General features: G+C 44.3%; 1 protein-coding gene across 3 annotated transcripts in view; it reads right to left on the bottom strand.

Annotated features, from left to right (window-relative positions):
- Nucleotides 1-21,369, bottom strand: part of BTBD10 (BTB domain containing 10) — a 475,094-nt gene extending 453,725 nt beyond the window's left edge. Inside the window, exon 1 of one of the 3 annotated variants that reach the window (XM_069623613.1) lies at nucleotides 21,278-21,369. The gene's annotated coding sequence lies outside the window, so the exon portion shown is untranslated. The other 2 variants (XM_069623611.1, XM_069623612.1) reach the window with 2 other exon arrangements.
- Between the last annotated feature and the right edge of the window lie 2,805 nt (nucleotides 21,370-24,174).

The raw sequence follows: 24,174 nt of genomic DNA, 5'->3' as shown, positions 1-24,174 counted from the left end.
TGAAACTGCATGCACACGCATCTATTGTTGGTCCTGACAGAGTTACCTCCACAAGTTCAACCTCACTTGTGTTATGATGTGAGGTGTTTTCTGTGACCCCCTCAGCCGTCCTTCATAGTGCTCACCCTCTCAGGCTAGGCCCGCTGCCACACATACTATAACCTGATAGCATAGTTTATGATGGGCATTGCACATCTGAGAGCATGGCCCTGGTAATGTTTCTTCATGTGTCATCAAGGTTTTTTTCAATAAGTATATCATCGCATCGGGTTCATTGGTCGAGTGCATTTCTCTTAGGTTGAGTAGACAAAGTAAGTTGCTTGACCTGCAAGTCTGGCAGAATTGTAAAAACTGTAAGGCTGATATAACTTACAACTTCAATTGTGCATACATCACAAATGGAGTAAAGCATTTGATAAAACGTACATGTCAGATTTACCATATTAGAAAGTATGTCTGGAGCTTGCAATATTATACACTTAATGAAAATCCTGGCAACCTGGCTGGTTAGTCAATCATCTTCTTGCATCTATTGTTAGGCAACAAAATATCCTTTAAAGAAGGGGAATTAGAAAATGTTATATTTCTATAAGTGAACCCAACGAGGAACCTACAGTGGTATCCGATTGTAATACTGGCCAGTGATCATTGAATATTTTCCTCATCTTACATTCCACTGTATTAAAAATGCAGTAATCGTTACAGGAGCTGGGACAAACTTTTTGTTTGGGATGTAATAGATCCAGTATAGTTCTTGGCAAAGAATTCTTATATGCTCAAATTCATAATATGACAGATACCCACCCGTTTCAAAATGTTGAGCTAGATCCTTTGCCTGCAGTTGTGAATCAATTTGTAGAGTGGTGTAAGGTTTGTTGCCAAACAATTTCCCATAAAGGAAAGTCAACTTTAATGACAGGGATAGATTCCCTTTCACCATGTTTTTGTTGTATTTCAATACAACAAAATCATCATCAACTGACCATTACAGTTTTTAAGCTGGATATCTAGAAATTCTAGGCATTACTATTAAATATGAAATGCCAATTAACTTTATTGAATGTAAGTAAATAGAAGGATTCGTATATGTAACCTTTTCATTTTATGGAATGGCTCTCAGATTATTTTATTATCTATTCCAAACAGATTAAGCCAAACTACTACTTCCTCCAACAGCCTCATGAAGAGGCTGGTTTACAGAGAAGTAAAAACATTTCATTTCTGTCCTGTATTTTCTCTAGATTTATCCTCAAAGAGCAAAACATTAGGCTCCAAATACAACATACCCAAAGTAATTTTTATATGTTGTTTCAGGCTAATGGATCTGGAATGTAGATTCGACAAGCAACAAACAAAAACCCTGAATAATGCTGGTGTATAGTGAATCCACATCAAGTCACCACTGAATAGGTTTACTGCCAGGTTACTCAATTTCTAGAGAAAATCTGGTCGTTTTAGCATATAACGTAAAAGTCGATACCTGTGCAGCTGTACAATATTGAAATCATCCAAATTAAGGATATTTATGAGTGGGTAGGCCAATCAGAAATGTGAGCTTCCAGCCCTGCATCGCCAGTATGCTGGGGTTTCCTGTTTGACCACAGGAATCCATTTCCACCCCATCCCCACTCTGCCCCAGCACTCCCTCCCATACACTTCCTCCACCATTCCCCTCCTGACTTCACAAGTGCCCTGCACCTACTTAGTTTTCATGGCTGGTGCCTGGCTCCAGCTCTGCTGCTCGGATAGAATGCAGAAATTAAAAACGCACTATCACGTACTGAGAGCGGCTGTGGTCAACACTGCTTAATTAAATTGCAAGAATAAATGCACAAGAGCCACAGAAACTGAATTAAAGGAGCAAGGAAGGGTTCGCAATTGGGGTGAGCTGGGAGCAATTTAGCTCCTGCTTGTGGCCTAGAATAGCGTTGTTAGCTCCCACCAACAGTTACCAGGAGCTACTTTTGGCTCCCTAGGTCAAGATGCTGAAAAAAACACAACTTTGTGAATTTAACTGTGCATTTGGGACGATCTATAAATAAACATTAGGACATCGCTATATGACATTTAAAGCATAAGGGGTCATAAATAAGGGATAAAATTATAGGTTTGCATTTTATGTGGAAGTTACATTTGCAGAAGACTATGCATTAGCTCTTTGTTCCTTAGTGGTAGCTCCTGGTGACTGGTTGCTGCTCTTGCTCATCCAATCCTAATTTCGAGCCGTGCAAGGTCTTCCTTGAAAATACACTAGCATATTGACACTATAAACTAAGCACCTAATGAACAAAATAGTCTATTGCTACCTAACTCAACATCTTTATGAGAGCAAACAGCAACAGATCAAATGGAAGTGGCACAAAACAATTTACACCCATTTGAACATGCCAATTGAAACATTTTATAGGGCTGGACATGCTGCATAAATACAATTAGAAAATATGTTTATTTCTCCAAATTTGGCATGCTGCAAAACCACATGGCTTAAATTCAAGGTGGTGGTATAAAATGAAGCACTCTTAGGTTTAAAATTACATGGATGACTCAAAAAGAATGCCACCAACTGGTAAAACACACAATAAAATAGACGCAGTACAGGAAAGAAAAAAAGGAGAGAAAAACAATCCTAAACTGCCACAACTGAAAAATGGCAGGTTGCTTTAATTTCAATTCAATTTAAAAAAAGTAAGCCTCACAACTGGGCAGACCAAAAAGGGCCCCTACATTTAAACCTGATAATCAGGCATGACTCCAAATGACATAAGCGAAGTTCTAAATTACCTCTAATAGGAATACCCTTTACTATACTTAGGTCTATCAACTTTAGCAAACTTTCATCACTTATGTATTTCAGCAAAGCAGGTGGCTACTAGCTGCCATCTTTGTTGGCGGAAGCGCATTGAGATTTCAATATGTGCAGTTGTAACTTGCATGCAAGTAAAATAATCCATTTGAACCCAGACACAAATGCCACAATGTCACCTAGTAACCATCGTCACCACCAGTTGAATGCCACATCAGCAAGACGCGGCAGGCATGCAAATTAACCCAAATGCAAGCCATTTGTTCCACAAAATTGCCTACGTCTTGCAGGACACTGATACTTTATACACACCTTAATCAAATTTCTCAAGACTGCAACTACATAACTGGTTTCACCCTTATTAGGGATCGTCAGCCTCAATTGTATAAATACCCATAGCACAATGTCTTAGTCTCCAAGAAATGTTTCCCCCTTGTTTGGAACATGCTTAGAAAACACTTGCAAATTCACAGTGAGTTGAAAATGGAAGGAAAAAAATGTTTTTGAAAACAAAATTTAAAAAAAAAAACACAAACAACATGAAATCTGAAAATAGAATAATCAATTTGAGCAAAGTCACACAAGAAAACGCGCCCTAGTAACTATGGAATTTCACCTCCAGTTCAGAGCTCAATCAGCTAAGCAATGTGGGTGCGCAAACTAGCCCAAATGCACCAATGATCCCAATAAAGGTGAAACCAGATATGAAGTTGTTTGCAGTCTTGGGAAATTTCCATCTTCGGATGATTAAGCCATGGATAAAGTAGCACTGCCCTGTAAGACCAAGTAAACTTTCTGGAGCAAATGGCTTACACATTTGGGCTAATTTATGTGGCGCTGTCCTGGAGTTGAACTTTCAGAGATAGCTACTAGGTGGCGTTTGTGACTGGGGTCAAAAGGATTATTCTACTTTCTCGTTTCAGGTGAAAGGAGGTTTCCAAGCCTTTTTAAAACCCACCATAACTGTTCTGGTGTTGGAGAAACTATTTTCATTCTGGTACAGCCAGAATACACCACCGACAACATATTAAGGGTTGAAATGCCTGCGATTTTTCATAGCTCTCAGACAATTCATCAATGTGAAAGAAACTACAAGGGAAGCAACCTGCAGGTTTCTTAAGCCAAGCTCTAAAATCAAGGGGCGGGTCGTGGGAGTCAATTGCGTGTTAAACATATACCAAATTACCGAGTTTAGTCCCTATATTATTTTTTAAGAAATTATCTTGCCATAGGATATACCAGTACATGCCTAGGACGCTCTGGAAATGTATAAGATTGATTGCCAACTTCGGCATCTTACTATTATAGAGCAAATTCTTCTCAATGTTCTTATCTGCAGCACATATTGTCCCATGTTCATACAACAAATCTTTTCGTGGCTCCCAGCACCTACTTATAATCTGACTTTCAAGAGCAATTTCCTTGAGGTCTACGGATCTTGGTGTAGGGAATGTTCATAAAGTTACTAGGAGATGAGCTGGAAAAGGCATGGTGAATAGAATGGCAGATTATGGGTGGTCATCTTTACTTCTTGTCCCCCTTCCCCGTCATACTTCTCACTATCTGAAGATGTGGCAAGCGGATGAAGGTTAATATAACGAAAACAAAAATCTCGACCACAATAGGCTTGCATTTTGCAATTTGAGATTTCTTTTTTGGTCCCCCGCGACCCCTGCAGACCAAGATACCGAATTAGGGGAGCAGGGGCGAGATTTTTGTAGTCCCAAAATGCAAGACTTGGGTGATGCAGGATTTTAAATGCAGAATTTTCATTGAAATCCATGGCAAGCAGTCTCACAGGAAGCAGACATTGCAAAAGAGACATCAACACTAAACCTTGAGGCTCTGAAAAACGTAATTAGATTAGGTTCTCCTGGCAAGGAACTTCCCACTGTTAATCAGTAATGCAGAATGAAGGTAGTGGAGGAGGCCATGTGACCACACTGAAGAAGTCTCGTATTGTCCTCTGTATTCTACCCATGATTTAGCCATCCCCTGTGTTGCCAAGTGGAGGTACTCTGGCTATCTCCTAGTAGGTGCTGATCCTGCTCCTCATTCATCAACTCATGGTAGCCGCCACTGATGCGTTAGCTTTTGAACTGCCTCCACGTTTATGACCAGTGCTCGAACTGCCTCCATGTTTATGATCAGTGCTCTGGTTTTGAAGAAGGCTACTTCTGCGTTACTTTGAGAGCCTGTGAAGCTCTGAAGACAATGAGGGTATGCACCCGTTGACCCGCATATGCACCCGGGCACAAATGTATGACTGGCAAGACCACCTCTTGATTCAAGTGATATTCTGAACAGACCTTTGGAATGAAGGTTGGCTGTGTATGTAGAATCACCATATCTGGATTAAGGTAGTTAATCAGCCATGAAGGCCCAGATGTTGTCAATCAATATAGCCATCTTGCAGGATAGATAATGGATGTTACTGTCGGTTCCATGTGCTTTTAAATACAGAATTTATGCTGCAAAACGCATGGGCGAGGGGGCGTGGGGGGGCTACACCCTACTATCTCCCCAATTGCTTCACCAAACCTACCCTCCTTCATTGTGCAGCCACATTTTGGTTTAAAAAATGTGTCCTAAATTCTACCCCATAAAAATACAAGATACAGTTGATAGCTTGTGTGGGCCAAAGGGTGGCAGCTGCAACGGCTTCAGAAAGTCTAAAAAATCCCAGGAGGGCAACACCAGCTTCCTGGTCGGTTTCTGCAGGTTAAAACTTTGAAAAAGATGCGCACAATGGTCAGTTTCCTAGTTGTTAAACTGCTTCAATGGCAGCTCAATTAACTTCAAGGGTGGATTATGGCCAATCCCATCATAAACCGCTTGAAGAGAGAGCAACACATGCCATATATGACAAATAAACAGATACTTTCCTTTGCCTCCCATCAAACAAGGCGTGGCAGTGGTATCTGTACAGCCGCAGATCAACAAGCATTTATATATTTATCGACTTGGTGGTTCGTGACACCCTTAGGCTCAAACTGAAACATGAATTGTCCTTCTTGGATATTACATATCTTAATTGAATTACATAGCGATACCTCTACCAAAGTCTGCCTCAATGACAATGGAGAACTATCCACCTCAATCCCCATTAATGTGGGGGTGAAGCAGGGTTGTGCGACGGCGCCTATGTTGTACAATCTTTACATCGCAGATCTCCTAGAACGCATGACTTAAATCAAACTGCCCCCCACCCAAGCTGGGCGATATCCCTACCACGGGCATGCTCTATGCCGACGATCTAATTCTATTTGAACTAACCCTATCCGGCATAAAGAGCGTGCTAAATGAGCTGGCAGAGTACGCCTTCCAATTGGGATTGACCATTAATCTGGATAAGTCTAAAGCAGGGGTGCACAACTGATTTTGACAGAGGGCCGAAAGTACCCTACATGATGGCTATAGTGGGCCGAAAAGTAAATGTGGGTGGGGCGGTAGGGAGTGGCAGGAGGTTTTTTCAACCCCTAATTTTTATTAAACACTATGCCCCATAACCCCCATCCCTCAAGCAAACACTATGCCCCATGGCTCCCACCCCTCATGCAAACACTATGCCCCAAGGCCCCCACCCCTCAAGCAAACATTATGCCCCATGGTCCCCACTCCCCAACCAAACACTATGCCCCATGGCCCCCACTCCCCAACCAAACACTATGCCCCAAGACACCCCCCTCAAGCAAACACTATGCCCCATGGCACCCCCCTCAAGCAAACACTATGCCCCATGGCACCCACCCCTCATGCAAATACTATGCCCCCAAGACACCCCCCCTTAAGCAAACACTATGCCCAATGACACCCACCCCTCATGCAAACACTATGCCCAATGACACCCACCCCTCATGCAAACACTATGCCCCAAGACACCCACCCCTCATGCAAACACTATGCCCCAAGACACCCACCCCTCATGCAAACACTATGCCCCATGCCACCAAGCATGCATACTCATACAGACCCCAACCCCCCCACCCCTGCATACAAACAAGCATACACCATGCACCCATACAGACCCGATACCCCCACCCCCAACTCAGCACACAAACCCACAAGCATACACCATGCACCCATACAGATCCCACCCCCAACTCACCATACAAACTCACAAGTATACACCATGCACCCATACAGACCCGATCCCCCCCAACTCACCATACAAACTCACAAGTATACACCATGCACCCATACAGACCCGAACCCCCCACCCCCAACTCAGCACATAATCCCACAAGCATACACCATGCACCCATACAGACCCAAACCCCCCACCCCCAACTGAGCACACAAACCCACAAGCATACACCATGCACCCATACAGACCCGAACCCCCACCCCCAACTCAGCACATAAACCCACAAGCATAAACCATGCACCCATACAGACCCAAACCCCCCACCCCCAACTCAGCACACAAACCCACAAGCATACACCATGCACCATACAGACCCGACACCCCTCCCACCCCCGCATCTCAACATACACTGCAGACATACAAATACAAACACACCCATACACACACCCCCACCTCCGCATCTCAACATACACACAAAAACAAAATACAGTCAGGACGGACCCGAGACAAACACACACACACACAAACAAACATACAGCCTCCCCTACCATGTACTTACCCAGACGTGCTGGAACGCTGGCGAGGCTTCTGGCACTACGGCTGGCGTGGGCGTGACAAGGCTGAAATGCCTTCCGGCATGAAGCCTTACTGGCCACGCCAGCCGTAGTGCTGGCACTCCATTGGTGCAGTACACACGCACTACGTGGCTCGTAGGAGCTGCGTGGTTCGTGTGCACTGAACCAATGAGGGCCAGTGTTTGGTGCGGCCCGGAAGACAACAAAGACTTTCCTGATGGAGGGCGGCCGATGCTGCTTGCGGGCCGCCCTCCATTAGGAAAGTCTTTGTTGCTGGCGGGCCGGACAAAATGGCATGGCGAGCCGCAACTGGCCCGAGGGCCGCATGTTGTGCACCCATGGTCTAAAGTAATGGTTATGGCTCGTAAAGGCCCTACCCGCACCGGCATTGACACCAAGCTGGGGACCATCGCAGTGGTAGATTCCTATCCCTATTTGAGATTGGACTTAAAAGCACCTACCAACTATGAAGGAATAATCTCTCACAAAAAACGACGTGCTAAATTGATAACACTCCAGGTATGCAAATTCACCAGGGGTACGGCAGGCTTCAGTATGGCAGGAGCACTAAAACTATGCCAACAGTGCTTTGTGTCTGCCATTCTCTATGGCCTGGAGGCTCTGGCTATGCAGTGGTTGAACATCTTAGAGGGCCACTTACTCAGTGGCTAAATATCTTATTACAAGCTGTAGCAAAACGCATCATCTGTGGAGCACCTTTTCTTCAGGCTGGGCGAGGGTTGGAAGTTTCCTAATGGATTTTAATAAAATTTTTGAAATAAATATAAACTTTTAATTTTTCTTTGGACTACGGCGCAATTTGTGGCTGGTGAGCTTGGCACCTGAAGTTGGAATTTCACTCTGGGAGTGCGGCTCAATATCACGCCGTTTAGTCGGAGTGAAAAAAAATGTGATATATATATATATATACACACATATACAGACATTTTATTTAGCCATCTTCTTATTTGTTTATTTTTACCCATGGTATTATTTATATATTTTGACATATGTCGATATGGTACGCATGGTTTATGTATATGTCTAAGTGTTAAGTTGCGTAACATCCTAATAATTTGGATTATATCACAATAAAGTATTATTATTATATATTTGCAACTCCTTTGCTACATTCAATGAGATTCCAAAGCTGGTGAGCCAAATTCAGTTTCCATGGTATCAGCTGTAAGTACCTCAAAGGTTATTAACGGAAATAGTGGCGACCTCCGAGTTGAAGAGGTTGTTGGCAGAAGGAAGGGAACCTTTGCAATGTCTCATTGCAGAGGGAACCAAGGTCCCAGTGTCCAGGAGGGCACTTTTAAGGTCACACACGATGCCTCCCATCTGATGTCCATTACCCAATGAAGAACCAGAAAAGTATGGAGGAAGGAGCCCGAATAGCTATGCATTGACTCTGGTCCAGACAGATGATCCCAGTTGAAGTACCACACACCAGGATATAAGGGAGTTCTCGGTTGCAGAAATAGCCAGCCAGGGCAATGTCCAGTGATTAACATCCTCTGAAACAACCAAGAGTGGTGGCAGAAGTCCACTGATGGAAAGATTCTTCAGGAGCACCAGCCGGCTGGTTGTACACCACTAGTAGATAAGCCGATTTCAGATGCTCAAAATGAGTTTCTGCCCAAATTAAAATGTTGGATGCCAGAGAATTGAGAAGAGAAAACTGCTCTCTTTTTCACCCCCCACATTTCATACATGCCTCGACTATCTGGTTGTCAGCTCATATCATTATTAGTCAAACCTTCACTTCTGCTGAGAAAGATCATAAAGCCATCAGTACTGCCACATCACTCTGCAACTGGAGGAGTGCTTGGGTTACTAGAGTATCCAACAAGCTTTTGCTTCCATTACTCCAAGGTCACACCTAGCCTTCATAACCCTGGGGCCTTTTAGATCCAACGCAACACCTTTTAGTAGTTTCTTTGTGTCTGCCTCTCACCAGAATTGGTATTCAATATATGACAAAAGCAGCAATCGGCATCTCGTAATCTCCAGATACTGAAGCCACTCTGGACTGGAGGAAATGAAGCAAGCGTTTTAGATATGCTCATGCCCAAGGTACAGTCGCAGTAGAGGACACCGTTATCCCTTGCAAGAGTAACAAAGCACTGGTTGATGTTTCTTGGCCGACAGCACTCCGTTGGCAGTAAAGTGTTTCCTCCCCATTCCCCAGGTGGAAAGGCTCTCAGTTTCTTGGTAATGAGGTGGATGCAGATAAATTGCAGGACCTGAGAGAACCATCTAAGAGGTCTTCATGGTCACCCTGAACCTCTGTAGTTTGATCACTGCCCACACCATTGCAGGGAGCCTGGGGCAGAGGCTAGGCATGATCCTGGATTAGGGGATAAAGGGAGATTCCCTCCCCATGAAGTAACCGGGCCATGACCCCTTTGTGAATAGTCTCAGTCCCGATGTAGATCAAAACGTAAGCACTTGTAACGATATGCTGAGTCCACCACACAAGTTATTTCTGATGAGGGATGGATTAGCACAGGAACTCCTTGCGCTATTTGATGACATGCATGGGAGAAGTGTCCATCCGAAGATAGGAGATAAACGGGGATGCATTTGTTCAGGCTCTTGAGATCAAGAACTGGTCTCAACTCCCCTGGTTTCCAGAACAGAAATATCCCATGTACTGTCCCCCACTACAGAAACACCAACTTTTAACCCTTGTGAGCCACCTCCAGCACCCATGCACCGGACATATCCCACCATTCCTCAATGAAATGGCACATCCAGTCTCCTACCAGGTAATCATGCCTTGGGTGGTGCAGGGGTTGCAGCCCCAAGTGTGACGGTACAATGCCCTTTTGTTGCCTGCACTTGCAACGCCAGGCATTTCAAAGTGTATATTATAATGAAAAAGCTCACATTTTTTTATTTTTGTTATGGGGGGGAGGGGCTACCCCCACCCTCAAAAAAGGAAAAAAAAAATTAGATTAACGTTTGTTAGAATGTACACATTCCAATTGCATGCGATGAAAGAATATGGAACCAGTGTGACCACCTTCCCTCGGGTTGCAGATCCTCCTCCCCCAGCCCGGGGAGGGGGTTGGGGGGAAAGAGAAAGAATTAGGATAGTGTGTGTGAAGGGGATTAGGATTGGGTGAGGTGGGGTTGGGGAGGAGTTTATGGGTGTGGGAGCATAAGGGTGTGTGCGTAGAGAGATTGTGCGCAGAGAGGCATAACGGGGTGGGTGTTTCAAACATTAACCATGCCTCAATTTGCACTTGCCTAATGAAAACTGACCGGACACCAGCCTAACAAATTTACAATTGTGGTTTGGATATACACAAGTAGTTTTATTGCTTTGTAATTGGCACAAAGAACTTAAAATGGGTATACTTAACACTACTCCATGGCCAGTATTATAATCATCAAGCAGCGTTTAAGCATTTGCTTTAGATGTCCAAGTCTGCTCGTTTTTTTAAACGGACTTAATTTACTTCTATTGCCCCAAGAATAAGAACAGGGAAGATGGCATATTTAGCATTGCGACGCGTATTTTATCCCTTTAATTTCAACTAATCTATGCCAGTTTATTTTTAATATATGTTAATGTGGATAAAGGAATGTATTGTGAAGTGTTTCTTATGCAAAGGGTGACGATTTGGTTAGTTTTAAGAGTTTATTAACTGTGTGTTATTTGCTTTACGAGGGGGGAAACTTTATATTAGTATTAAAGTAAATATGTACTGTATTTTTGGAACGACACAAGAACCACTCTATTTTCTGCACTACTTGAATTTAATTAAATGATCAAATACAGTTCACGGCTGACATAGGAGAACCCAATAGGGAAATTATTCCAACAAAACATTGTCTTGCCACCTCAATTCTTTGCAAACCTACAGACAAGAATAATCTTTTACAGAGATTGGCGTTCATCTGACCCAGCACACTGTGAAGCTTACCATACAGCACATTGTGAAGTTTACCATACAGCCAACTCCTCGGGGTTAAGACAATCGTAAAAGATGAAGACCTTTGTAAACAAGAGTTGGAGAAAACATTGCAGAAGTTCTCAGAGAGGTTATTTTGAGAAAGACTTTCAAACAGCCAAAGAGAGGGTTTCTACCAAAACTAGAGAACTACTGCAGACTAAGACCATGCATTCTTCACCGTCTTTGGTATAAGAGTCCAAATATTCTGTAAAGCGAAGCAGATCATCAAGAAACACTGGCATATTTTGACCAGTGATGGGAAGAACAAGCATGTCTTTGGCAGATTACCTACATTTGTATACAAGAGCAGCAGCAACTTAAGGATCTTCTGATGAGTCCTAGAAGTGATGTACAAGATAGCGACCATACTATGAGACGAGGTACATTTCCACGCCTACATTGCGCCAGTCGTAATATGACCATGGGTGACAAATTATTTAATCCAATAACTGGTGAACCTATCTTGCTGAAACAATTAGCTACTTGTGATACACCCAATGTAATAATATTCCATCAGGTGTCCTTGTGGCCTCTTATGTGGGACAGACTACCAGACGGGCCAAAATCAAATGGAATGAGCACAGGTCAAATGCAAGGATGAAGAAGGTGAGTTAATACGTAGCTAGACAATTTTTTCATGTAATTGTTTTTTTTTTTTTTTTTTTTTTTTTTTAAACAGAAACACCAAGTAAGCCAGGTGCGTTTTCAGATTTTTGAGAAAATATCTTAAGAGTGTGAAAGGCATCAATATCCAGAGAAGATTACTTCAAAGGGAGGCCTTCTGGATGGACAGGCTGAGCTCTGTGACCAAAGAGGGTATGAATGACCAGTGGGATATGCACTGGTATTTATTGTACTTTTAGGGATTATTTACCACACTCAAGATATCTATGCGTTAAGATCTCTCTGATATGCATTCATATGTGCTGAAGATGGTACCCTAGGTAATATAATTAGACGAGATGCTGATTAGTGTGCGTTTTTGCACATTAGTTGTCCTCGAGAATTAAATAAGGGACACTTTTTAGGTTTAACTAGAATTTTGGGGTGATCGTTTGGCTTGGCATGGTTTTGAGAAAGTTGAATATACACCATTTGCTTCTTGAACAACCACTTATCTGGTTTATAGGCTAAATATGTGCACCGAGCTCAGTACAGTTAATACCTTAATTTATTAGACCAGATTTACACTTGTGTATTGTTTACTTCTGTCTGTGTACTACTGCGTGTGACGTCATCACAAATTTACTGCACGCAATATTTTTTTAAAAAAACAGGACGACACATGGTTTCTGTTTGCATTGTAATGACGCTCTTGGTGAACGTGGTTTGCCATTTTGAAGAAGGGTTAAGATATATAACCTAGTATTCCAAAGCACTTAATCGTTGCATTTTCAGTATATTGGCAACATTTTATGTCTGATTATTCAGTGTCAAGATACTTTGTTGCTATGTCCAAGATGACACAGATGAGTTGCTGAGAAGGTTGGTCCGTGTAGTATTTTTATGTCAGGATAGAAGGTATGCGAGACTCACAATTCTGGTTGTAAGCAATCACGCAGTAGAGATAGTTGGTGATTTTGAATTACTTTTCTGACGCCTTTGTTTTTCATGTGACTGTAGATGTTACATCTATGATTATTGAGAAAGGTAGAGTTCTTTTTCTGACATCTGCATATTTTTACATTGGATCTTGTATTATGGTGTACTTTTTCTGACTATACATGCGTATGTTATTTACAGTTTGCCCTGTGGAAGGAACTGTGGTCCGTAATGCATTGGTCAAGTTCACATCTGTCTCCACGCAACTGTTCAAATTATGTTAAAAGAAGGACCACTATGAAATTTTGTTTAATTCAAAATCGGGTCATGTTAATGTACTAAAGTGACATTTCATTAACATTGTGATAAGTGTGCGGTCAGATCTGAGGTCTCCCCCAGTGTTTTCCAAAATGCCATTTTCATCACCTTTATTGTGGTTATAGGCCTAGAGCCAATTAAGTTAAATGCTTTGCTTCATACAAATTATATACCAATAAGGTGGTGCCCACCTTTTCTCATTCAACTTCTGTATTTTTTGTTAAACATTCATCTGTGCAGGCCTCAGAACATGCACTTGCCATTGGCTAGTGATAATTGTGCTGTATGTACTTGGAGAACTAAGGAGTCGAACAGTTCACACATGGTTAGTAAACTTGCAACTTCAAAGTTGTATCCCTGTATAAGTGCTTTTAGAAACGATTGTCCAAAATACAGTTTAATTACATGAAGTGACTATAGGAGAGTAAGACAACGTGTACTTTGGGCATGTTGAGTACTGCGGGGGCAAGTAGCTGTTTATGCCTTGCAACTTGTCCATTTTTACCCCTGTATTATTGTTAACACTGCTTTGCCATGTTGGTAAAAACATAATGATGTTTCCAAAAGCCCATCACTAATTCTGTGGATAATGGAGTGACTTAACTGGTCTTGCAACCACTCCGGACTATGATTACGCAAGGAGCAAAAATAAATAAGTCAATTAAATAAAATAAAAAAAAAATCACAATCACACACACATGGCAAGTAACCCGCTCAACCCACCTTTGGGGTTAACTGGCCCTAAATCTTGTGAGGCAGACTCCTCCCTACAGGGTTTCAATTCAGAAAACTACTCAAAACTTGGCTCCAGAACTAGAAGCAAAACTACTAGGAAACATATACGCAGCGGGAAACAAGAATCCCAGAAAGGGAACCCATCACCCCTAACCGGAGGGCAGGGGGCGGACGCCATGTCCACATACCACTAATCCACAGAGGAAACATAAGTAGGTAAGGACCCCACACAGTAATTGTCAGGGAGGGACCAGAATCGTCTAACCTAAACATTGCCAACCCCAGGGTGGGGAACACACCTGCTCCAGCCAGGTACACAAACCACTAAAGTAATACAGAGGAAAACTGCCATCCCCTTATCATACCTGCCAATTAGGCAGACACACTACTATACCGAACACACAAGATAATCAAAATGTGGAGCAAAGAAATGCTAAGAAAAAGAGGTAAGAAATAAAAAAAACGGCTATCCCAACTCTAGAACCTCAATTTCCCCGATACACTTGGAAAGTCACACAACCAAGTCTCTGCACAGCAATCCGCACGTACTTTACCATACTGCAACCACAGACAAACACCAACTGGGAACTCACACCGACCCGATAACCGCACTCAAGCTCAGTGGACGGTGCAAACCGAACTGAAGCTGCCAACAGGACATCACCGCTCTCACTCTCCTATTCCCACTACACACCTCTAGCCCCCCCAGCCCTGTTTTCAGATCCGCCAGAGCACCTGGGGACCACTTTCGGTGGTGACAGTGCATGGTACAAATACAACATTAATATAAATCTGAATATATAATATCATTTTGTATAGCGTTTCTTCCCTCTGTACATTTGCTTCAGTGCAGTTTAAAGAGAGACATCAACGACAATAAGATCATTAACATCCTAGAGTTGAGTAAAACAGGTCCGATAAAGGTTTCAGTTTTAGCTTTTCTACAGGCAGACAAGCCCCCTCCCGTTCATATTTTGTTAAACATAACAAATGTTATTTAACTTTTCTATTTTCTAAAATGATACAAATTAAATAACCAGCACGTAACTGGTGGTCTTTTCCTTTTACCTAACTAACAGAAATAAAACATAATGAGCCACATACTTAATTCAGTGCAGCTTGCTTGGATGCTGCATCGGTTAGAAATGAAGCTAACAAAAAAACACTTAATTGCGCCAGAAGCTGCAATTAAATTATTTTTCAGACAAATGCTTTTCAGAAAGGCCTGATCGCCTAAATATGACAAGAACGTAGTCAACAGAGGATGTGCTACGAGTACATGAAGATACCAAGCCAATCGAAGCAGAACTGTGGTTGAGCTCAAACTCACTCTTCTGGCTCAAATATGCCCACATCATGGAGGTAACAACAGCATTGTTCACCATCAGCGAAATGGAAAAGCAATGTGCCATGCTTCCATTTACAAGAACCTGATACTGTCCGTAGATGGTACAACAGCAGAGAAAGGTTTCTCTGTTGAAGCAACTCCTCTCCATCCGAAAATGTTCAGCCTGTACAACAGCTCATGCTGCATTTCAACTGTGTAGCCCTGGTACTGCGCAATCCCAAAGCCTGCACTGATGGAGGGATTAGTCTCTGAATACTGGTTTCGTTTATGGTCAACCCCAGGACTGCTCAACAACCTGTCCCTACAACCAAACAGTTTCATTGATACCAACCATATGCCATCTCTGGCTTCTCACAACCTCAAATATGCAGTTCCTGGCTAACATCACTGCCCTGAGGTTTGTTCACCGGAGAGGGGCACCTGTGTTTGCATGATCCAGGAACCTCATCCCATCCTGATTGCTAGTAGAAAGTGGTGGAGATTACATTTTCTGTTAGCCTACTGGGCCAATAAGTTTTTTCTGTCTCTAGGAAAACATTTTTTTAATGTTACTTTGTTCTTTGCTTTTGTCTGCTTATGTAATAATGCCCTTTTACTTGTTCATTCTTCCAGTGCCAAGTTTGCTTTGGGAGAACATTGCACTTCTCCCAAATAAAAGTTATTTATTCACAATGATATAAACAAAACTGCTGGAAATCCCCATCAATCCCTACAACTGACCACAAATAAAGGTCAATCACGCCAAAAATCATCTACTTCATTAGTAATCAAAACAAACATCAGCATTAAAAGTGACATAATGCGTTCAAGCACAACACTAACGATTGCTAAAATTAAGCCGAAACATTAAACTCAGTGAAAAGATTCATGGCAAACTTCTTCAAAATCATAAATGAAATAAAATCCACCTGGCTGCAACAACACGCCAATACCATAGTTGAAACTATGCAATGACCTAGCAGACCACTTCAAAAACAAAATCGTTACCATCCAACAAAGCAGACAATGCGATCAGACTATGGAACCCACCTACCGATAAGAGGAACACCCGAACAAACTACAAAGCTTCCCCGAAAGATCAGTGGAGACTCTCGTCAAACTGGTAAATCAAAGCAACAAAACAGGTTCTGCCGAGGATCACTGCCCCCCAAACATATACAAATCAATCCTCAAACAAGGAACTCCCATGGAATACCACAAGAATGTTCTCGACAGGGAAAGTGTCACAATCCTAGAAATCAGCGTATATAAATCAGGCCGTTACTGAAAGACACAGCAGGAAATGCAGAGGACCTCTCCAATTACACACCCATCTCCAACATACTGTACACAGCTAAACTGCTCGAAACGTACATGTACAAAACAACCCAAGAATTCATAGAAGAGCATTGCCTACTAGACAAGGCACAAGTTGGTTTCAGACCTATGAGAGGAACGGAATCAGCTCTCCTCTCAATATGAGATGACCTAAAAGCAAATGCAGAGACAACAGCACTGCCTTGATACTTCTAGACCTCTCTGTGGCATTTGACGCTGTTAACCACAACATCCTCATCACGAGATTAGAAGGTTTGGGAATAACAGACACCGCCCTACTATGGATCAAATCCTTCCTAACGAACAGAACAGAACCTATATGGATGAAACCTTTCAAATCCAAATGCGGAGTACAAGGATCAACCTTCCCGTTATTATTCAACATCTACCTATCTCAACTAATCAAAATCACAAAAAGACACGGCCTCACTTGCTACAACTACCCTGACGATACACAAATAGTCCTTAAAATACAAGACACTCAAGAAGAAAACAACACTAGAGAACTGCCTTTGTGGTGTATTCAACTGGATGAACTCAACTACCCCTCAACCCAGGCAAAACAGAAATAATGATCATCACAAAAAACGAAGGAGACAACAACTGGCCAAGGGAACTTGGTACAACCCCATCGCCAACTGTAAAAAACCTGGGGTTCCTGATGGACAACAAACTTACTCTAGGACCACAAGTAAACACCCCACTCAAGAAATGACAGCTAAAAGGATCCTACTGTTCCCGTCATTCGCCAACCAAACACGATCATCACTCTCGTGTCCAGAGTAGATTACGCCAATAGCTGGGTATGCCTGAACGACTCAAAAAAAATACATTGCATACAAAATGCGGCAGCCCGATTGCTCCTCAAACTACCCTGAAGGCAACAAGTCACACATGCGCTAAAAACATTACATTGGCTACCAATAAAACAACACATTAAATTCAAATCAATGTGCATCACGCACAGAGCAATCCACAACCAAGGCGCGGAGTTCCTGAGAGACAAGTTACGCCTACATCACCCCACAAGAACGCTCCGATCAAGCAACGACATCCACCTGAAACTGAAACCCTACAAAAGAAAACTCTGAGGATCTTCTTTCTCTCACCAAAAACTTGGAACGACTTACCAAAGAACATACGTAACACAAGAAACGACATACTATTCAGGAAACTGCTCAAATCCTGGCTCTTCACTGCATAACTAGAAGAACGCCCACAGTGGCACACACACACACACAGCTGAAACAATGATGAGTGAAGATACCGATCCCACCAAGCAATCAACTACAAACAGAATCTAAGAAAGACATTCTACGACATACCAAACCACAGAGAGATAGCTATGATAGGACGACACTAAAGATTGAATACATAAATAGAGGACGATTCACCCCGCCCCCCCGAATTACACCCAAGCTCCAACAGACCACTGTCAAAACGGGGACAGCCAATCCACAGCACCAACACCAGAGGGGAGGGGACTAGACATACCCCGCCCCATTACACTAAGATCAAACACAAAACAGTGGGAAAAGCGCTGCCACCCACAACAGTTAGATGGTCAACAAAGTAAAGTAGCAACTAAGCCCATTCAAAGGAAGGCCAGTTAAACAGAACAATATCTGCCAGAACCAGGACGTACAACCCAAAAACCCAACTTCAAATCTCTGCATACCCAATTCACCCGAAAATCCACACAACCATTTCTCGCCTAGCAAACAGCACGCACTTAACCACACAGCAACAACAAACAGAAACCCCACCAACAGCACACAAGGTCTCGCTCAGGTCCGATATCCACACCAAAGCTCAGCGCACGGTGGAAACAGAACTTATGCCGCCAACAGCACGCCACTTCTCTCACTCTCCTATTCCCTCTTCACCCGACTAACCTAACCCGCCCACCTTCTTGTTTTACAGATCCGCCTGAGCACCTGGGGACCAACTCTGTTGGCGACGGTGCGCAATATAAATACCTTTAACATTCTATGTCTCCAACTCATGCGAGGGCAGTTGCACAACATTTGACAAATTATCATGGTGCAATTCTCACAAAGGAGGAAAATCATGTGTGAACAGCCCACCTATGCCGAGTCAGGATAATTACCAAGGGAAGTCACCTTTGAATCACCTTATTAACTACTTGCAGTGAGGATTCCCTATATGAATGCAGCATCCCACGAGAAAACTCGCCCATGAGGGGCTCCTTAGAGGGGCACCACATCCAAACGGGGATTGTTTTCTTTTCGTTAAAATGCCATGTGATGGCAAGGAGAAACAAGAGGCAACCTGGTTCAATTGCCTAGCCACTCAAATCCACACCTGCACCACATCTCTGTTGCCACCCGAAAAATCACTTAGAGGCTCAACCCACCCCCTCAAATGGTCTTTCTTAAGCACTGTTCAAGATATGTGGTTCAATGTCCCGGGCAATTATACGGTCAGCAGAACAGTTAGGAACAACCCACATAGACATGGCTGCAAAATCATCAGTTTAGGGAGCACACAAAAAGTGATACGCACACTGGGAATGTACAGAGAAAAGGGAGGTTGTCCTAACATTGGCATAGAGCAGAATGAGGCTGTTAGAAGAAAAAAACAAGCATATTTTGCCATTAAACATTAAGTATTCCAGTCAAGCCGTGAAAAGAAATAAATCTAGGACGCTAAAAACCTAGACTCCTAGAGCCATTATCAAGGTATCAGAGATGGAAAACAGATTCCCTACTCCAACATGGGCGCCGGAGAGTAAGCAATGGCCCTAGTAAACACATGTCTCTGGAGTACAGTGGGCAAGTTGTTTCTTGCTGGCCCGAGGGATTCAAACCTATCACCTGCAGGTTTAAGCTGCAGTCTTGGCTTGCTGAGCGTTTTTACCGACACAGCTTTGCTTCAGTTTTTTCTCAATTTCCAACTAGAGTCCATTGTGGAGCAGCCACACAACAGAGCACCAGCAGCTATCAGCTGATCCCAGCACTGGAAGATAAACTACCCAGTTGCATGTATGCATGATTAACGTCAGATTTGTGATGGTCTGTGTGGGGAAAATGGGGTGGGAGTGTTATGATCTTTGGCAGGAGAGGGGTCCATAAATCTGCTTTCATGAACACCATCGAGCTATGACTAAGCTCCCCTCTCTGGTCCCATTTCACTGCCTCACATCAGCAGGCAACATTACCCAAAGCAGGCGTCTACTACCCTCACAGGTCCCTGGTTCTACTATCTGGATAAACACCAAGTGTCTGAAACTCATAGAAGCAAACCAGCAACAGGTACTACCAACTTGCACCCATCAACACACCACAGGGTTCGCCATCGGAAACCCAGTAAGAATAAATCCCTCTTTTCTTATAGAGCCAGGTTCAGATAGCCCAACAGCAGACAGGCGCTACACGAGACCAATTTATCGTGGACTAAAGTCATCTTCCGGTACATTTTCTTTCACTGCGTTCCTTTCGGTCTTGAAAAGTCCATTTGGAGAATAAAAATGTATTAGTCTAACATGTAATAATTAGATTTATGTTGCGGGATGGTAAACAGGCAGGAAGTTAGGTGGGGAAAAGGAGAGGTAGAATACTAGGTTTAGGGGGTGTGGTCGATTTGGATTGGTTGTTGAGGCCGGGCCTCATAGTGACACTATGTTCTTCGTACCCTTCAACCACTGCTTAACGAGGGTGTATTTGTAGTAGGGCCAATTCTGTATGTAGCTAGGAAGCAGGCATCATTCCTAACCATCACATCCTGTCTGTTGGCAAGGTAGGAGAAACGGCCCTGTTCTGTGTTAGTCTTGGAGAAAATCAATCCCCCTTTTCAGTTCGCCCTCGTACACTGGGAAAAGAGAACTCGCCCCCTCTTCTGTGTCTAGGAAAAGCCAAATTCTAATTTATATGGAGAGCCAAATAACGTACTGAGAAACTCCTTGTGTGGGGTAGGACCCCAGACTCACTTGAGGTCGTCCAAGAGATACAAGATCGCAAAGTGCTGTGAGTAAATTGTAAGGAGCCAGCCCCCCTCCGTTGTTCGGTTTATGGGCAAGATACCTGTGGAAGCATTTCACAAGTCGGAGAATTCTGCGTGAGGATAGGAAACTTCGATCTCCTCATCACTCCCTGTGCGCAAACATAAAGCGAACACCCACCTGACCTACATCCGACCAACGAAGCGCAGCACCCAGTCCTCCAGCATTAGAATTCCAGCAAACAGAAACCGGATCGAGACTTCCGCCTGTCGAGAAACAGTGAATGCGTCATAAGAGAGCGACCACGCTACAACGTCTACCGCGCAGAGCCGGCGTGTCAGAGGCTCTTCACCCGTCTTTAAGAAGGCACTTTGGAGTATGTATGTCACAAAGGGACGATTAAACCCAAGAAACAGTGTCGGTTGTATGTATAGAGAAGGGGTAGCCGACCCGTCACGCTCTACGAGCATTTTCCTCTTGACTAGAATTGTTCAATGGCTATCATTTTCTTCTGCGCATGATTGCTGGCACGTGAGTAGTGCATTGAACTATAACGTAAACAGCGAATCAAATCTTCCAATTCAAGTAATAACATTAGCACATCACAGTAGCTAATCCCTTACGCCGTCCTTTGGTGGCAGTGTTCTGGAATATTTGGTATCCCATACCGATCCGGTTTCCCCTGGTCTTCGGCTCTGTTTGGGTCATCGCTGATTGGCTGCTTTAAGCCTGAGCACCGGTCCCTCTTCCGAGCTGTCACAGACATAAGCAGCAGAGCACCAAATATGTAGTGGTCGGCTATCAATGTATGACCAATAAACACGTACACACACGGTGATGAAAAGTGATTTATATATTTATTAATTATTAAAAATAAGTTAATAGGTTGAATAGGAGGGAGCTTGTATGAGCGCTGCCAGGCTCCAGCTCAACTGCTCTGTCTTCGCTCAACCCACGTTCCATGTTCCATCTGCATAGTCCTGCCAAGCCATCACGAGCAAATAGCAGCTTGCAATGTAGATGGAAATACTACACATCTTCCCCCCTTTATAATAAACATGAAAACAAATAAAAAAACAAATAACTAGAGTCCTCATGAAGTCCACAATTCGAACATATTTACATAAAGTCTTCCATGTGTTAAGGGGCCTGCTCCGGGTCACCGGGCAGGCCCCAGGCACATGTCGGGAGCACCCGATGGGGTCTAGAAGGTCGGCGATCACGCCGCGGATGATGCAGTGCCTTCCAGGAGTGCATGGGGACACTCACAGAGGCCATCCGTGCAGGTAACGCTCCAATGCAGCGGCCACACCTTGACACAGGCAGTCCATTGAGAATTGACACTTCCGCCACAACTACCCCTGCCACCTCGGCCCAATCCAGTCCGGTGCGTCACATGAGGAGGAGCGCACAACGGCCGGCCATGGCCATGGCACCACCCAACACCAAGATGCAAAAGAAATGAATGCACGGACAATGACATTGTGGCAGGACACATTGTGGAAGGGAGCACTGTCCGATGCACACATGGGGACACTTAGCATCTGTGTGGAGGGAGAGGGATTTCACTGGGGTGTTTGGAGGGTTTGTGGGGTGGGAGGGGGGGTTCACTGGGGTGTTTGGAGGGGAATGTTAATATTATCACGTGTATGTGAATAATACACCAGTTGTTTGCAAGCAATTCAATGGCTGGACATTCTTAATTTTGTGCATGTACATTCAATGTGTGATAGCGTACGGTTGTGAACTGCTAAGTATACAAGTGTGCATGCCCACATGCAGGCAGTGTGTCACTGGAACATTCCTTTCATGGTCCGTGCATTTCAGATGTACACGTGGATTAGTGCTTGGCGTACAGCATGGCCATCCCGTGCATCATGTACTGGCAGGGGGGCTCCTTCGCCTCCGTCTCTATCCCCTTCATGGTCACCCGGCCCATGCATGTCTATGTCAGTTGGCAGTGGTACATTCCTCCGACGCACATGTTGTGCAGCATGACACAGGCCATGGTGATATTTGCCACCCCCTCAGGCCTATATAGGAGTGCACCACCAGAACTGCATTGGCATCATAACCGCGCTTTCACAGGCCAAAGGTATGCTCAGGCAGAACACGGGTACGAGTGTGCACGCGATTGTACTCCTATCCATGCCAGTTCAGCGGTTACGCATTGGGGTAAGTAGCCACGGCCTGAAGGTATATCCTCCATCACCTGCAGGCAGATTGGAATAGGTGTGTGTCACACTGACTTGCCAACTTTCAGGGCACTCAGTCATGGCGGCAGCTATTTGCTGTGGGCATGCACATGTCCCTGTACATATACGCAATAGTCACATAGATGCTATGGATACTGTAATGAGGTGTGGGACACTGGATGTGGTTTGATAGATGATGCAGGGTGTAAACATGCATGCTGAGGCAGATGTGCTGTGTTAGTGCGGCAATGTTTGGCCTCCAATTCATGATGTGTATTCTATGCATGCTCACAATTATGCATGCTCACACTGGCCACATTGCCAGGGTTACCATCCTGTTCAGTCCTGCATTGCTTGACATTGCCATGGTGGCCTGGTTGTGGCTCTTACTTGTCGTCATCCATATGCATAGTTTGGCATTTGTGGCCCAGTGATGTGTCGGGTTCGGTTTGGCTAGTTCAGGTCTGGAGTGTTTGGCTCGGCATGCACTCCACTCACTGGCTACTGCCACCCAGGTGCACTATTCCCCCCCTTGCCACCCAGGTGCAGTAGCCCCCCCCTTCTGCATCTGCACTGATCAGGTCCGCACAGCACAGCCATGGGACAGTTGTGCAACTCACCAGGCTGCCAGGCACGTGGTCCAGCATGCGTGAGAGTAGTGGTTGTGAAATGCCATGCAGCTGGTCCACTGTGTGTTGGTAGGTGCCTGGGGCCAGGAAGTGTTGCACAGTAACCACCTTTATTGGTGGGGGGATGGCAGTGCGTATCTCGATGTGGCTGGCAATGTCATTCTGTGTCATGTCCACTATGGTGGTGATGGTGTCACGGTCCAACCGGTCCAGGGTGTGCGTCTGCTCAGGGGTTGGTTTACATGGGCTGGGTCTGGTGCAAGGGATTGGTGGCTGCCTACGTGGCACTGGTGGCTGCGCTGGTGGTGATTGCTGTCCATGTCTCGCCCTCCTTCTCCTCCTGCGTCTCCTCTGTGCTGCCTGTTGTTGCTGCTGTGGTTGTATCACTATGGGCGGGTTCTCCTGCACCATGTTTGATGGTGCTAGTGGTGGCATTTTGGTGTGGGAAGGGGTGTGGTGTTTCATTGTGCGCCTTTTGTGATGGCCAACTCTGCATTGGCTACGCCGGGGGGGGGGTTGCGGTGTGTGGGTGTGCTCAGTTCATACTGGCACAGCCTCCTTTGACTCCACCTGTGGGGATTGTGTGCACCTGTGGCAGCTGCCTTGTATCTTGGTTGCTGTTTGCGGGTGGTCCGTGATGCCTGTTTTTCCGGCATCATGCAGCCCGTTATTACCGTGTTCGCGATGCCGGTATTT

This window comes from Ambystoma mexicanum, chromosome 11 (assembly GCF_040938575.1).
Source record: "Ambystoma mexicanum isolate Mex_15411 chromosome 11, UKY_AmexF1_1, whole genome shotgun sequence".
NCBI classification, from domain to species: Eukaryota; Metazoa; Chordata; class Amphibia; order Caudata; family Ambystomatidae; genus Ambystoma; species Ambystoma mexicanum.
Note: the sequence above shows the minus strand (reverse complement) of the source record. Positions and strands in the feature narration are given on the sequence as shown.